Genomic DNA, 16,863 nt, shown 5'->3' with positions numbered 1-16,863 from the left:
AAAAAATTTTTTTAAAGAAACTGCGACTTTGCTCTGCAGAACACAGAGCCCACGACGCTATCAACTTCGACATAGCAATCACCAACTCCGTATATTGTTTACAATCTGTAAAGACTGCACTTACAAATACCATTATTTGATATTTAAAATCAACACCACGCGCTTTTGATAGTTCATCACTGTACCGTAGCACCGAAACGGTGTACTTTCGTAGCATACGAGTTCTAACTCCAAAAACATCAACTGCAGGAAGTCTTTACCTACCAATTTGTAGTTTCCTGTCAATTGGCTATAACAAATAGCAGCTGAAACGACACGATTGCGAGCAATCCTAAAGTTTCTGATGCTTTGAAATACACTCCTGGAAATTGAAATAAGAACACCGTGAATTCATTGTCCCAGGAAGGGGAAACTTCATTGACACATTCCTGGGGTCAGATACATCACATGATCACACTGACAGAACCACAGGCACATAGACACAGGCAACAGAGCATGCACAATGTCGGCACTAGTACAGTGTATATCCACCTTTCGCAGCAATGCAGGCTGCTATTCTCCCATGGAGACGATCGTAGAGATGCTGGATGTAGTCCTGTGGAACGGCTTGCCATGCCATTTCCACCTGGCGCCTCAGTTGGACCAGCGTTCGTGCTGGACATGCAGACCGCGTGAGACGACGCTTCATCCAGTCCCAAACATGCTCAATGAGGGACAGATCCGGAGATCTTGCTGGCCAGGGTAGTTGACTTACACCTTCTAGAGCACGTTGGGTGGCACGGGATACATGCGGACGTGCATTGTCCTGTTGGAACAGCAAGTTCCCTTGCCGGTCTAGGAATGGTAGAACGATGGGTTCGATGACGGTTTGGATGTACCGTGCACTATTCAGTGTCCCCTCGACGATCACCAGTGGTGTACGGCCAGTGTAGGAGATCGCTCCCCACACCATGATGCCGGGTGTTGGCGCTGTGTGCCTCGGTCGTATGCAGTCCTGATTGTGGCGCTCACCTGCACGGCGCCAAACACGCATACGACCATCATTGGCACCAAGGCAGAAGCGACTCTCATCGCTGAAGACGACACGTCTCCATTCGTCCCTCCATTCACGCCTGTCGCGACACCACTGGAGGCGGGCTGCACGATGTTGGGGCGTGAGCGGAAGACGGCCTAACGGTGTGCGGGACCGTAGCCCAGCTTCATGGAGACGGTTGCAAATGGTCCTCGCCGATACCCCAGGAGCAACAGTGTCCCTAATTTGCTGGGAAGTGGCGGTGCGGTCCCCTACGGCACTGCGTAGGATCCTACGGTCTTGGCGTGCATCCGTGCGTCGCTGCGGTCTGGTCCCAGGTCGACGGGCACGTGCACCTTCCGCCGACCACTGGCGACAACATCGATGTACTGTGGAGACCTCACGCCCCACGTGTTGAGCAATTCGGCGGTACGTCCACCCGGCCTCCCGCATGCCCACTATACGCCCTCGCTCCAAGTCCGTCAACTGCACATACGGTTCACGTCCACGCTGTCGCGGCATGCTACCAGTGTTAAAGACTGCGATGGAGCTCCGTATGCCACGGCAAACTGGCTGACACTGACGGCGGCGGTGCACAAATGCTGCGCAGCTAGCGCCATTCGACGGCCAACACCGCGGTTCCTGGTGTGTCCGCTGTGCCGTGCGTGTGATCATTGCTTGTACAGCCCTCTCGCAGTGTCCGGAGCAAGTATGGTGGGTCTGACACACCGGTGTCAATGTGTTCTTTTTTCCATTTCCAGGAGTGTAGCTTATATTCACACCACATACCCTACGATACAGAAAACCTATCAAATACGTTAAAAGCTCGCTAACCCGTCCCCTACGGCACTGGGAGCGTGGTCGGAACGGAAAAAACGGCCGGATTAGTAGGGGGAACACTTTTATTAGCCAGTTAACATAGCAGTACCGTAAGGTATAATTTAATTTTCAATTGGAAATATTGTCTGAAATGTTGTTCCGTGCTGAAACGAAAATAAAACGTTCCCACACTGAACAATCTTAGACGGAAGTGTAATGTACTGTAGTGCCTGTATTGTAAAGTACGTCTGTATCAGAAGGTAAGGTATTGTTACTTTACCAGGTGTACCGGTATGAAATGAGCGTTTTTTTTTTGTGAAAATGAAACACTAATTTTGAATTGAAAAGTAAAAACATTTTATTCAAAGAAGTTGACCATTGCTTTCTATACATTTTGACCACCTTTCTGGCAATTTGTGGACACCACGCCATTAGAAATGTTCGTCTTTGGAAGCAAACCAATAAGACACCCAATTTTCGACTTCTTCGTAGGAATCGAAGTGTTCCTCAGCCAAAGCGTGTCCCATTGATGAAAAAAAATGGTAGTCGGAAGGGGCCAAGTCTGGTGAATACGGCGGGTGGGGTAGCAGCCAAGTGTTTTGATTGTATCCTGAACCAGTCTTGTTTTGTGGGCAGGTGCACTGTCGTGTAAAAAAATTACTTTGCCAAGACTTCTGGCCCATTCTGGTCTTTTTTCGATCGAAGCATAGTTCAAATTGATCATTTGTTGTCTGTAGCGATTAATATTCACAGTTTCACCGGGTTTTAGAAGCTCGTGATACACGACACCTTTCTTATCGCACCAAACACAGAGCATTGTCTTCTTGCCGAATCGATCTGGTTTTGCAGTTAATGTTGATGGTTGTCCCGGATTAACCCACGTTTTTTCCCGTTTAGGATTCTTAAAATAAATCCATTTTTCATCGCCAGTAACAATTCGATGCAAAATTCATTTTCTTTCATGTCTTTGAAGCAAAATTTGACAAATGGTTTTTCGGTTTTCCATCTGTCTTACATTCAATTCATGTGGCACCCATTTTCCACACTTTTGGATCTTTCCCATAGCTTTCAAACGGTCAGAAATTGTTTGTTGTGCAACATTTAGCATCCCTGCCATTTGCTTCTGACTCAAAGCATCATCTTCACCCAATATTGCTTGAAATTCGGCGTCTTCGAACTTTTTTGGTGGTCTTCCACGTTCTTCATTTCTTACATCAAAATCATTATTTCTGAACCATTGGAACTATCTTTTGCATGTTGCTTCTGATAGAGCATATTCACATGCCTCGACAAGCATTCGATGCGACTCTGCAGCACTTTTCGAATGAAAACAAAAAATTAATGCTTTCCGCAAATCATCACCTTCTGGTATAAAATTCGACATTGTTTACACGATGAAAACATATGATGCTGTTTGTTCCATGACTTGACGTATAATAAATATCTTTGACAGATGTCATACCAACCAAACAAAAAAAAAATTCTTTACACGATGAAAACATATGATGCTGTTTGTTCCATGACTTGATGTATAATAAATATCTTTGACAGATGTCATACCAACCAAACAAAAAAAAATTAAGACTCATTCATAACAAATGTTCCCTATCGACACATTTGTATTTTAACGCTCATTTCATACCGGTACACCTGGTAAATGTAAATGTGTGACTAGAGCCTCCCGTCGGGTAGACCGTTCGCCGGGTGCAAATCTTTCGATTTGACGCCACTTCAGCAACTTGCTCGTCGAGGGGGACGAAATGATGATGATTAGGGCAGCACAACAGCCAGTCCCTGAGAGGAGAAAATCTCCGACCCAGCCGGGAATCGAACCCCGGGCCCTTAAGATTGACATTCTGTCGCGCTGATCACTTTTTTCGGCAACCACTCAGCTACCGGGGGCGGACATTGTTACTGCCGAGTGAAAGTTAAACATTTGTACGTACCTAACTTCAGTGCTGCACTGATATGCAACAAATTTGCACTGAGCTGTATAAAACAAGAGAAATCATACGTTAAAAGATATTCCGTTCTTAAACAGGACGAAACAAGTCATTTACTTATCAGACGACAACCTTAATTCTGCAACGATGTTGCGCCATTTCCTACTTCACAAAATGTCTATTGGGGAAGATCTTTGCTCGATGTACTGAAGGACTATATCAAATGCATTTTCAGCGTCTGTATGTGACACTCGAGCAGTAAGTTCATTCTCTTCCTTGTCATCACCACCTTTCTCGTTCTCATCAGCTGTCAGTGAGTTGCTCGTCAGTCAATTCTACTTCTGCTTTGCAACCAGCGTCAGCTGCACTAGTCCATTCAAGTCAATGGGGTCAACGTCCGGTTGTAATTGCAGTGTCACATGTTTACGTTTGGTTGGTGCCACAATTTAGTTTTGCACACTTTAATATGTAATTTACAAAACAAGTGCTTGCTCAATAACACGATTGATCGAGTTATATTGAAGTTAATTCGTACTCAAAACTGATCTAACTATCATACCCAGCAACGGTGAACTGTCTGCTGATCCATATCGCAGACAAGTCCAGACCTGAATGCAACAGCGGCACGTGTACCTAAACACCGAGATGTGGTGGTCGGACTAAGCGTGGAGCCGGACCATCCGAGATCGGATTAGCGTGTTTCTACCTGTAGTGCGACTTCGTACTACATGGCGGCTCGTAACTTCTGCTTGTGAAGTAAAACGGTGCCGCATTTCATTGGCCACTTTCCTCTTCACGAGGCAAAATCTGACCTGCCAGATTCCTTATTTCACGCTCCGCGGCGTAGTGGAATGTGGAATTTTAAGCCATGACATCACCAACGCCTCGTCCATTTGTGTTCTCGCGTCCCGTTAGAGGACAGCTTAACGGGGACCTATTTGACTCTCGGAGCGCAGTGCTGAAGCAAGTGTCATTGTGACAGCCAACAGCCGTGCTCCCAGACACCTGCTGAGTAAGTGAGACAAGCGGGGGTCGCACTCCTTTGTCTGGCGCAGCCTCGGGTGGTGCGGGCGTGCCCTATCACAGCAGACCACAGGACTGAGCTCACCCCGGCAACAGGAAGCCGCAGCTTCCGCCGGCTTGGCAGAGACAGCGTCTCCGTGGGAACCAACACTTGCCGCGTCGCTGGTCCTTACACCAAGTACTCCTTTCTTAAGGCTGATTCACACTGGGCCAGTAATTTAATCGATTTCGTACCTAAACGTGTGTAGACAAAGTCGTCTAGTCAGGTATTTTAGTTAACCGTTTAAATGAATCGATCCAATAAAATTTTTAGAATTCAGAAACGTCTTGCATGGAATTTTTCCTTTATTTTATAACCGGTTTCGAACTATGTTGTTATCAGATCTGTCTTCCTAAACGAGGCGAAAATACACTACTGGCCATTAAAATTGCTACACCAAGAAGATGACGTGCTACAGACGCGAAACTTAACCGACAGGAAGAAGATGCTGTGATATGCAAATGATTAGCTTTTCAGAGCATTCACACAACGTTGGCGCCGGTGGCGCACCTACAACGTGCTGACATGAGGATAGGTCCCAACCGATTTCTCATACACAAACAGCAGTTGACCGGCGTTGCCTGCTGAAACTTTGTTGTGATGCCTCGTGTAAGGAGGAGGAAATGCGTACCATCACGCTTCCGACTTTGACAAATGTCGGATTGTAGCCTATCGCGATTGCGGTTTATCGTATCGAGACATTGCTGCTCGCGTTGGTCGAGATCCAATGACTGTTAGCAGAATATGGAATCGGTGGATTCAGGAGAGTAAAAGGGAACGCCGTGCTGGATCCCAACGGCCTCGTATCACTACCAGTCGAGATGACAGGCATCTTATCCGCATGGCTGTAACGGATCGTGCAGCCACGTCTCGATCCCTGAGTCAACAGATGCGGACGTTTGCAAGACAACAACCATCTGCACGAACAGTTCGACGACGTTTGTAGCAGCATGGACTGTCAGCTCGGAGACCATGGCTGCGGTTCCCCTTGACGCTGCATCACAGGAGCGCCTGCGATGGTGAACTCAACGAGGAACCTGGGTGCACGAATAGTAAAACGTCATTTTTTCGGATGAATCCAGGTTCTGTTTACACCATCCTGATGGTCGCATCTGTGTTTGGCGACATCGCGGTGAACGCACATTGGATGTGTGTGTTCGTCATCGCCATACTGGCGTATCACCCGGCGTGATGGTATTTGTTACACGTCTCGGTCACCTCTTGTTCGCATTGACGCCACTTCGAACAGTGGACGTTACATTTCAGATGCGTTACGACCCGTGGATCTACCCTTCATTCGATCCCTGCGAAACGCTACATTTCAGCAGGATAATGCACGACCGCATGTTGCAGGTCCTGTACTGGTCTTTCTGGATACAGAAAATGTTCGACCGCTGCCCTGGCCAGCATATTCTCAAGATCTCTCACCAATTGAAAACGTCTGGTCAATGGTGGCCGAGCAACTGGCTCGTCACAATACGCCAGTTACTACTCTTGATGAACTGTTGAAGCTGCATGGGCAGCTGTACCTGTACACGCCATCCAAGCTCTGTTTGACTCAATGCCCAGGCGTATCAAGGGCGTTATTACGGCCAGAGGTGGTTGTTCTGGGTACTGATTTCCCAGGATCTATGCACCCAAATGTAATCACATGTCAGTTCTAGTACAATATATTTGTCCAAGAATACCCGTTTATCATCTGAATTTTTTCTTGGTGTAGCAATTTTAATGGCCAGTAGTGTAGGTACCGACCTCTGCTTCTCTCACTTATTCAGCAGGCGTCTGGGTACACGTCTGTTGGCTGTTATAAAAACACCCCATTTGTCTCTGCACTATGCTCAGGGAGTCGAAAGATCTAAAAATATAGCAACATTGTGGTAAACGCAGATGATTCGTAGTGTTTTATCATACGGTATTATGTTTTACATCTTTTGACTGCGACTGTCTTCGCTTTAAGTTTTATTATTTTTATTTTTTTATTTTATTTTATTTTATTTTTTTGACCAGTTTACTAAGACGGGCACATCTAATGATTATCACATAGTTCGGAACCTTGCATAAATTACAAGAAAATTATTTTATGATCAATGACTGTACTGAAGTTTACAAATTTTAAACATTATGTCGATGTGTACTTCAATGTGATATGTCTCCCTTCATACTAGGATTGGGATATCGGGTAACGATAATCCGAAATATCGATATACCGTACCCAGTTACACTCGTTACCTCTTATCGACATTTCTCCGTTCGACATATCGGTTACATCGATATTTTGTCGGTGTTATAATCGGAAAATGTCATTTTATCATGTAATTCATAACAGAGAAAACTTAATTCTACTTACTTTTTAATACTGAAGTAGTTGCAAAGTAAGAACAGTTCCAAGAGTTTTTTTTCTTTGGAGTTCTTAGAAAAATTTTGAGTGTTGTCAAGTGCGTATTATGGTAACGTACTCACTCAAAAGTAATGCTGGAAGAAAAGTTTCAAATTATTCTGGAAACGTGGAATGTAATTTAAAGTGTATAATCTTAGAAACTGAAGGCACTTCTCAAAAATTATCAGTACATTTATGGATGCCACCGTGTGGACAGTTAGCAGATAATCCATTCACAATCTGGGGGGGGGGGGGGGGGGGCAAATATCTCAAGCTAACTCCAGTCTTTATCAGATAGCTAGGGACTGGTTATCAGTTGAAGGGACTTCAGTTCCGGCAGGAAGGCTAATTTCAAAAGCTGGTGAAGTAATTTCTCCTCAGAGAAGTAGATTAATAGCAGAACATGCTAACAAATTAATTTTTTGTGTTCTTTAGAAAATTAGTTTAATGTATATTAACTGTATTTCTAGTCTTTTCTTCTGTATATTATTTGATAAGCTGTAATATAACCTTTTTTATTTTTTTCCAAGACTTTTCTATTTGTATGTAAAACAATGTATTATTAAATTCGGTTTTCTTTCACTTTTTTTTTTTTTTTAGCCGGTCGGAGTGGCCGTGCGGTTCTGGGCGCTACAGTCTGGAACCGAGCGACCGCTGCGGTCGCAGGTTCGAATCCTGCCTCGGGCATGGATGTGTGTGATGTCCTTAGGTTAGTTAGGTTTAATTAGTTCTAAGTTCTAGGCGACTTATGGCCTCAGAAGTTGAGTCGCATAGTGCTCAGAGCCATTTGAACCATTTTTTTCACTTTTTTTACTAATCTAAAAAACCCATTCCCTACAGCTTTGAACACCATGTGCAATCATAAGAATTCTAAACGTAAATTTCTGACACTGATGCATCGTCATACCGATATTACTAATTGACTAATTTTCGATATCGGTATTCAGTGCGGCGATATTCGATTACATCGAATACCGATATTTATCTTTCGATGTCCCATCCCTGCGTCATGTGTTGTGTATTAGCTCATCAAGTAGCTTCGACCCAGTCCAGCTCACGCAACGTTGGCGCCACACTCGACAGGGAACACCATCTGTTGGGAGGGTGTGTGAGGGATCCATCTTCGTTCCACTCTCTATTCAGTCAACTTTCTTTGGATCGGGAGTGAGGCTGCTTTGAGTGAGAATGAAAATGTCAAGTTTGTGACTGTGTACGTAAAAAGCTTATAGAATATTTAATGTCCTTTGCACAAAAATAACGCTTCAATGGATTCTCATTTACCTTTTAATTCAAGTGATGGCAGTGACAAAAAACTTATCGCTAGTGCACGGAGCACGGAAGAAACACTCCCCCTTCGTCAGCATGAGAAAGCGTATAACAATTCTTCCTCTTGGAGCCATAAACTTTTGTCTCACGTATCACAACTTACTGTTAGTTGAGAGCGAACAAACAGTAACCGACGGAGTGAGGTAATAAGGACGGATGAAAATACCCGGTAATAGAAGTCGCGGGACCTGCAACAATTGAATTGTGTTTTTACAACTGAACTGCGTTTTTATTTCTTGATGTAACAAAAGACGGAGGGGTTACCCTCTGGCCGACGAGCTAACACACTAAGTTTGTTTTATTAATTATTACTAAATCTGTATTCAGATTTTGTCCATAACAATATACGAGAATCGTTACTGTGCTACTGTTATATGATCAAAACATTATTTATCAACAACTGTTCGAAAACGTTTGAGTAATTAGAAAAAGCAGAGTCACTTCGTGAACCATTGGCTTCGCGCCAAGCGACTAGTGAAGTCGTTCACACCAAACTGGTTAGTTTTATGTCGGAAGAATTACGGCTATAATGGATGGATTGCAGTGCCCATCTGAGATCGCCAATCTGCGAGCAATGCAGATAATAACTGTTTAGGAAAATGTAATTTGATTTGTAAAATGTTAACAATAGTCGATACTTATTTTGAAAGTGAGAAGAAATTGTATCCTGACAGATACGAAAGATTAGTAACCGCTCCTGTGATTAATGTAGGCACATGGATTACCACGCAACACTATTGTTCATTGCTATTTTGTCTAAAGACATGTTTGTAATAAACAATAGCTGGCATCCCTATAAACTAGAGCCTATTTCTTGGTAGTTCCATTAAAATCTCACAACAAAAACGAATGAAGATCTACAGTATGTGCTGACACTGTACTGGATAGATGACATCGCTGGAAGACGCGAGGTTGGTGGACGTTCTAGAAATTCTGTGACGTGGGAAGTGGCAACAAAACGACTATTCACGTTGGTGTGTAGAATATATGAGTCTGGCGACATACCATCTGACTTTCGGAAAAGCATCATCCACACAATTCCGAAGACGGCAAGAGCTGACAAGTGCGAGAATTATCGCACAATCAGCTTAACAGCTCATGCATCGAAGCTGCTTACAAGAATAATATACAGAAGAATGGAAAAGAATATTGAGAATGCACTAGGTGAAGATCAGTTTGGCTTTAGGAAAAGTAAAGGGACGAGAGAGGCAATTCTGACGTTACGGTTAATAATGGAAGCAAGGCTAAAGAAAAATCAAGACACTTTCATAGGATTTGTCGACCTGGAAAAAGCGTTCGACAATATACAATGGTGCAAGCTGTTCGAGATTCTGAAAAAAGTAGGGGTAAGCTATAGGGAGAGACGGGTCATATACACTCCTGGAAATTGAAATAAGAACACCGTGAATTCATTGTCCCAGGAAGGGGAAACTTTATTGACACATGCCTGGGGTCAGATACATCATATGATCACACTGACAGAACCACAGGCACATAGACACAGGCAACAGAGCATGCACAATGTCGGCACTAGTACAGTGTATATCCACCTTTCGCAGCAATGCAGGCTGCTATTCTCCCATGGAGACGATCGTAGAGATGCTGGATGTAGTCCTGTGGAACGGCTTGCCATGCCATTTCCACCTGGCGCCTCAGTTGGACCAGCGTTCGTGCTGGACGTGCAGACCGCGTGAGACGACGCTTCATCCAGTCCCAAACATGCTCAATGGGGGACAGATCCGGAGATCTTGCTGGCCAGGGTAGTTGACTTACACCTTCTAGAGCACGTTGGGTGGCACGGGATACATGCGGACGTGCATTGTCCTGTTGGAACAGCAAGTTCCCTTGCCGGTCTAGGAATGGTAGAACGATGGGTTCGATGACGGTTTGGATGTACCGTGCACTATTCAGTGTCCCCTCGACGATCACCAGTGGTGTACGGCCAGTGTAGGAGATCGCTCCCCGCACCATGATGCCGGGTGTTGGCCCTGTGTGCCTCGGTCGTATGCAGTCCTGATTGTGGCGCTCACCTGCACGGCGCCAAACACGCATACGACCATCATTGGCACCAAGGCAGAAGCGACTCTCATCGCTGAAGACGACACGTCTCCATTCGTCCCTCCATTCACGCCTGTCGCGACACCACTGGAGGCGGGCTGCACGATGTTGGGGCGTGAGCGGAAGACGGCCTAACGGTGTGCGGGACCGTAGCCCAGGTTCATGGAGACGGTTGCGAATGGTCCTCGCCGATACCCCAGGAGCAACAGTGTCCCTAATTTGCTGGGAAGTGGCGGTGCGGTCCCCTACGGCACTGCGTAGGATCCTACGGTCTTGGCGTGCATCCGTGCGTCGCTGCGGTCCGGTCCCAGGTCGACGGGCACGTGCACCTTCCGCCGACCACTGGCGACAACATCGATGTACTGTGGAGACCTCACGCCCCACGTGTTGAGCAATTCGGCGGTACCTCCACCCGGTCTCCCGCATGCCCACTATACGCCCTCGCTCAAAGTCCGTCAAATGCACATACGGTTCACGTCCACGCTGTCGCGGCATGCTACCAGTGTTAAAGACTGCGATGGAGCTCCGTATGCCACGGCAAACTGGCTGACACTGACGGCGGCGGTGCACAAATGCTGCGCAGCTAGCGCCATTCGACGGCCAACACCGCGGTTCCTGGTGTGTCCGCTGTGCCGTGCGTGTGATCATTGCTTGTACAGCCCTCTCGCAGTGTCCGGAGCAAGTATGGTGGGTCTGACACACCGGTGTCAATGTGTTCTTTTTTCCATTTCCAGGAGTGTACAATATGTACAACAACCAAGAGGGAATAATAAGAGTGGACGATCAAGAACGAAGTGCTCGTATTAAGAAGGGTGTAAGACAAGGCTGTAGCCTTTCGCCCCTACTCTTCAATCTGTACATCGAGGAAGCAATGATGGAAATAAAAGAAAGGTTCAGGAGTGGAATTAAAATACAAGGTGAAAGGATATCAAAGATACGATTCGCTGATGACATTGCTATCCTGAGTGAAAGTGAAGAGGAATTAAATGATCTGCTGAACGGAATGAACAGTCTAATGAGTACACAGTATGGTCTGAGAGTAAATCGGAGAAAGACGATGGTAATGAGATGTAGTAGAAATGAGAACAGAGAGAAACTTAATATCAGGATTGATGGTCACGAAGTCAATGAAGTTAAGGAATTCTGCTACCTAGGCAGTAAAATAACCAATGACGGACGGAGCAAGGAGGACATCAAAAGCAGACTCGCTATGGCAAAAAAGGCATTTCTGGCCAAGAGAAGTCTACTAATATCAAATACCGGCCTTCAGTTGAGGAAGAAATTTCTGAGGATGTACGTCTGGAGTACAGCATTGTATGGTAGTGAAACATGGACTGTGGGAAAACCGGAACAGAAGAGAATCGAAGCATTTGAGATGTGGTGCTATAGACGAATGTTGAAAATTAGGTGGACTGATAAGGTAAGGAATGAGGAGGTTCTACGCAGAATCGGAGAGGAAAGGAATATGTGGAAAACACTGATAAGGAGAAGGGACAGGATGATAGGACATCTGCTAAGACATGAGGGAATGACTTCCATGGTACTAGAGGGAGCTGTAGAGGGCAAAAACTGTAGAGGAAGACAGAGATTGGAATACGTCAAGCAAATAATTGAGGACGAAGGTTAGCACAGGAAAGGAATTCGTTGCGGGCCGCATCAAACCAGTCAGTAGTCTGATGACCTCACAAGTTCTGCTACTCTAGTACAAACGGAGACAGGGTCTTGTGGTCCGCGATAGCGCAGAGAAGGGAATCACCCTGGACTGACGACTGCTTCTACTCATATTCGGTTGTGACCGATTCGTTTCTGGATCGCTGGAAGCGCGACATGTTTTCAGGATACGTAAAAACTCGGAACAAGACGTTTCAAGGTATAATGAAACACGTCCGCATGGTTTCCATTCATCATATTCGACACAGTCTGCAACAGACGTTGTCATCTGAATAACCATTTTTAAAATATTCATAAAACTTATACGCCGAATAAATTCTTATTCCTTACCGTGATGAAATGTTTCAACACTTCTCGAGCGAACGCGGAAACAGTTATCTAGTCAAAAGAGGTGTGTTAGCGTCAATAAACTGCACCTAGCGACAAGCAAGTACTACGCTGGCCACACTTTCGTTTCTGCAAGTATGGCTTCACTTAGATCAATACCATTACGCTGCACTTTTTCTCGCACTTCTTCTAATAGAAATATGAAATGATTTGCAGACATTATCAGTGAGAAGAAGTATTCTTTTGTGTCTTCGGTTGCTAGTTCTCTAAGAGGCACAGTGGATACACCATACAATTCGTTTCCACCAGTCCACTTTCGTCACCATTTTCTTCTCTTTACATTTTAATCCCTTCTTCAGGCACAAGCTTTGCTGTAAGTTTTGTTGCTATATTCACTTTCGTTCTCCGAATCTTCTTACAACACATACTCCACAGCTAGGATGACCAACTCTACCGTATTTAACGGGGTGTATTACAGCAGTCTTTTTTTAAGTCATTCTGGTTCGTTTACTGACCGCCTATTTTTCCCGTATATTTCGCCTGTGATCACTATTATAAATATTACTCCCGCGAAGTACAACCGACAGTTCAAATTCCGCAACCGACAGATGTCGAAATGTTTTCGTCTAAAGAGCCAGTGATGGTAAATCGCTTAAGTTGGCAGCATTTGAAACCAGAGAACAGCCAACACGAAATGTTCCAGTCTGTGTGGTCTTCCTTCCGAAACATTACCTCTTACATTGATCAGCATTTACTTCTTTATTCATTTGCTTATAAGGTGGATAAGACTTTCAGCATGTGCTCTCGCAGTGAAACTGAAGATGTAAAAACTCGAAGAAAAAGAAGATTCAATGCTTGTACGTTTATTTGAAGAAGTGAGATGAACAGTATTAATCGTTAAAGCTGATGTCCTCCAACGTTGACCGGGGTTACTGTGTGCTATGCAACCATGGGTTCAGCATCGCCGACTACAGCCAACATTCTTGAACAAAAGTTAACAAGCGGAACTAAAGAGATTTTGATTATTCCTAATATACTGCGTACTGAGCTATGGGTTGGAAAAAGAGTCGCATTACTCACGACAAGCTTCATTAATGAATAAATATACTCAGAAGCAGTAGTTACTATATCCAGTTTGTGCACAGGTTTCGGCGTGCTGTTCTGCAATTTACACCACAAATGAGTCTTATTAAACGCGTTTGCACTCTGAAAACTCTCTCTCAGTTTGTGGAGTTTCTCCAGCGGTTCTAGTCCGGAACCACGCGGCTGCTACGATCGCAGGTTCGAATCCTGCCTCGGGCATGGATCTGTGTGATGTTCTTAGGTTAGTTAGATTTAAGTATTTCTAAGTTTGGGGGACTGATGACCTCAGCTGTTAAGTCCCATAGTGCTTAGAGCCATTTGAACCATTTCTTGTGCTCTTTTTTTTCGTATTTGCGTCTGCATTGGCATCCTTTCCAAGAAATTACTATGTAGTGGTGCAGCTGAAATTTATTTCAAGTAAACCTACCTTAAAATCATTGCCATATGTTGTTCATTTCCCTTAAAACCACAATCAAATGTTTGTCACCCTGACCACCTGACCACAGCAGTCGATCCCTGGCTACCAGCTAAACCCGTGTGTGAACACATGAGCATACAAAAGGGGGCTGGGGATTTGGGAGGCAACCCCCTTCCCCCCCCCTCCCCCGATTACCTAAATATTCTAAGTAAGACCTAGATTCATATGACCTAAATTCGTATTTGCTTTGCCCTGCGTACCATATCCGGTCCCTCGATCTCTCACACATACTGTGTTTTGTACAGCTCCTATTGTATTACTAACACAAGGAGGCGGTTGCGTTGACAACATGATGACAAATACCTGAGTAATTAAAAGGACCTCCCTAATGGCCTACATTTCTAGTATTCTGGAAATTGAAATAAGAACACCGTGAATTCATTGTCCCAGGAAGGGGAAACTTTATTGACACATTCCTGGGGTCAGATACATCACATGATCACACCGACAGAACCACAGGCACATAGACACAGGCAACAGAGCATACACAATGTCGGCACTAGTACAGTGTATATCCACCTTTCGCAGCAATGCAGGCTGCTATTCTCCCATGGAGACGATCGTAGAGATGCTGGATGTAGTCCTGTGGAACGGCTTGCCATGCCATTTCCACCTGGCGCCTCAGTTGAACCAGCGTTCGTGCTGGACGTGCAGACCGCGTGAGACGACGCTTCATCCAGTCCCAAACATGCTCAATGGGGGACAGATCCGGAGATCTTGCTGGCCAGGGTAGCTGACTTACACCTTCTAGAGCACGTTGGGTGGCACGGGATACATGCGGACGTGCATTGTCCTGTTGGAACAGCAAGTTCCCTTGCCGGTCTAGGAATGGTAGAACGATGGGTTCGATGACGGTTTGGATGTACCGTGCACTATTCAGTGTCCCCTCGACGATCACCAGTGGTGTACGGCCAGTGTAGGAGATCGCTCCCCACACCATGATGCCGGGTGTTGGCGCTGTGTGCCTCGGTCGTATGCAGTCCAGATTGTGGCGCTCACCTGCACGGCGCCAAACACGCATACGACCATCATTGGCACCAAGGCAGAAGCGACTCTCATCGCTGAAGACGACACGTCTCCATTCGTCCCTCCATTCACGCCTGTCGCGACACCACTGGAGGCGGGCTGCACGATGTTGGGGCGTGAGCGGAAGACGGCCTAACGGTGTGCGGGACCGTAGCCCAGCTTCATGGAGACGGTTGCAAATGGTCCTCGCCGATACCCCAGGAGCAACAGTGTCCCTAATTTGCTGGGAAGTGGCGGTGCGGTCCCATACGGCACTGCGTAGGATCCTACGGTCTTGGCGTGCATCCGTGCGTCGCTGCGGTCCGGTCCCAGGTCGACGGGCACGTGCACCTTCCGCCGACCACTGGCGACAACATCGATGTACTGTGGAGACCTCACGCCCCACGTGTTGAGCAATTCGGCGGTACCTCCACCCGGTCTCCCGCATGCCCACTATACGCCCTCGCTCAAAGTCCGTCAACTGCACATACGGTTCACGTCCACGTTGTCGCGGCATGCTACCAGTGTTAAACACTGCGATGGAGCTCCGTATGCCACGGCAAACTGGCTGACACTGACGGCGGCGGTGCACAAATGCTGCGCAGCTAGCGCCATTCGACGGCCAACACCGCGGTTCCTGGTGTGTCCGCTGTGCCGTGCGTGTGATCATTGCTTGTACAGCCCTCTCGCAGTGTCAGGAGCAAGTATGGTGGGTCTGACACACCGGTGTCAATGTGTTCTTTTTTCCATTTCCAGGAGTGTATATGTGCGAGATCGTTCTTTCTATGGAAATTTCTCTTACTTTAGTGAGCTCCTTAGAACTACAGCCTGCCCTGAGGTGTCGTTGAATTGGAAAAGCTGCTTAAGAGAGAGGTATTGTCGCATGTCTTAAAAGAGGGTTCATTCTATCAAGTCTGGCTGAAACTACTAAATAAACAAGGTCTTTGCTAACATCTCTGTGCTATATTCTCACATCTTTAGTAAAACACCTACGGCAAGTCCGCCGCAATACGCAGTTACTGACCTTAAAGCGTGGCACAATCTGCTCTATTTCGTTCAATTACATAGCGCATCCCCTCTTTGGTGTAGGACTCGTGACTGCTATCCGAAAAACCGCAACGTTTACCAGTCGATTAGCGGTTGGAAACATCAAAAGTCATGATGGATATCAGTTTAGTATGCTCGCGCAGTACCATACAGCTCACCATCATCAAGTAATCTAAACTTTCTGAGATATGATTGCATTGCATCCCACGAGGAATTCTTTAGCCCACTGGAAGCAAGTTGCAGTTTTCTCTAAGAATCCCGAAACTTCCGGAAACGTCATTCACAACAAATCACGTCAAAAGTTTCTGGATCACTAATCGCCTGAGCAAAAACAAACATTTTTACAAACTTGCTACGACATTGAATGATAGGTCATCATACAACTAATGCTCAATCACTACTCCTTGGAACGAGCGAGTACAAATCTCTCCTTGATCCACAACAAACCGTCTTTCTTTTCACTGACTGGCTGACATATAATTTAGTCATTGGGCTTGATAACTTTCGACGGACAGCAGAATAATTTCCCTCCTTGACCAAGCCCTGACACCAAACTTCATTTAATTACTTTCCAGACTTTAGATTTTCCGAAAAGAAGATAAACAACCGGATTTTTACTTGTCTTAAGGACAGAAATAAAGATTTTGTTCCTAG

Source organism: Schistocerca nitens, chromosome 4 (assembly GCF_023898315.1).
Source record: "Schistocerca nitens isolate TAMUIC-IGC-003100 chromosome 4, iqSchNite1.1, whole genome shotgun sequence".
Taxonomy (NCBI): Eukaryota; Metazoa; Arthropoda; class Insecta; order Orthoptera; family Acrididae; genus Schistocerca; species Schistocerca nitens.
The sequence above is the reverse complement of the archived record's forward strand: the minus strand, read 5'-3'. Positions refer to the sequence as shown.